Source organism: Austrofundulus limnaeus, unplaced genomic scaffold (genome assembly GCF_001266775.1).
Source record: "Austrofundulus limnaeus strain Quisiro unplaced genomic scaffold, Austrofundulus_limnaeus-1.0 Scaffold859, whole genome shotgun sequence".
In the NCBI taxonomy this organism is placed as follows: domain Eukaryota; kingdom Metazoa; phylum Chordata; class Actinopteri; order Cyprinodontiformes; family Rivulidae; genus Austrofundulus; species Austrofundulus limnaeus.
In genome coordinates this window covers 139,457-140,391 of record NW_013953261.1, presented here as the reverse complement: position 1 = coordinate 140,391, position 935 = coordinate 139,457, and the positions used below count along the sequence as shown (strand labels likewise).

General features: G+C 36.3%; 1 protein-coding gene across 1 annotated transcript in view; it reads left to right on the top strand.

Moving 5' to 3' along the window:
* Positions 1-83: 83 nt before the first annotated feature.
* Positions 84-935, top strand: part of katna1 (katanin p60 (ATPase containing) subunit A 1) — a 31,172-nt gene continuing 30,320 nt past the window's right edge. The window contains exon 1 of the mRNA XM_014029135.1: positions 84-178. The gene's annotated coding sequence lies outside the window, so the exon portion shown is untranslated. The remainder of the gene's footprint in view (positions 179-935) is intronic.

Here is a 935-nt window from a genome sequence, read left to right as displayed (position 1 = left end):
TTATTATTTGTTTTTTTTTCCCTTGGCTTTAATTCATCACTTCCGGTTTTATTTTGAAGGCTGGGAGCGGAAGTTGAAACTTTTATGAAGTTTGAAGAGGAGCACAGCGATGACTTCCGTGAGGAGCTGAAGTATAAATGTTTGTGTGAACGGCCTGTACAACTCGTCTGTGTTTAAAGTTAAGTATTATATTTTTATTTAACTTGTTTTGTCGCGACATGTTTGTGTTTCTGTGTTTTACTAAGTAAATTCAGTCTCTGGAGGGAAACTAGTCGCTGGAGTCTCGTTGAATTAGCATCAGGATAAAAACCTCTGCTGTCTGAAACACTCAGTCTTTATTTAAACTGTTAGAGTTTAACTGTCATTAAATGTTATCTCTGTAATGTTTTATTTATTTAACAAACACGGAGTTGAGCTGTGTGTGTCACCGTGTTCAGTGTGTATCTGCTAACTGAAGAAAAGTGCTGTTTGTCCTCCAGCAACACAACTAACCACAGCTGGTTCCTAAAGTTGTGGTCGGGACCCCTGTTTGGGTCATGAAACATTAAATAAGGGTCCTTTGATGATTTCCAGACAACATGAAACGCATTGCTAATGGAATATCATCACCACAATCATTACAAAATAAGTACAACAATCATAAATGAATAAAAATAATATCATGAATATTAGGATACTTTATACTGTTATTAGACCCAAAGTTTAACAGAGTTATTTACAAAGTTTGAACAGATAAACCAGAAATATTTCAGGTTACACGTTTCTGCAGCTGTTGTTCTGTGGACCGGAAACTAAAAGTTTGAAAACCACTGGTTTAAAGGATAACTGAGGAAACCTCAGTCTAACTATAGGATTTCTGAAAAAGGAAAGTCTTCAGTCTAATCTTAAAAGTAGACAGAGTGTCAGCCTCACGGACAGAAACTGGAAGTTGGTTC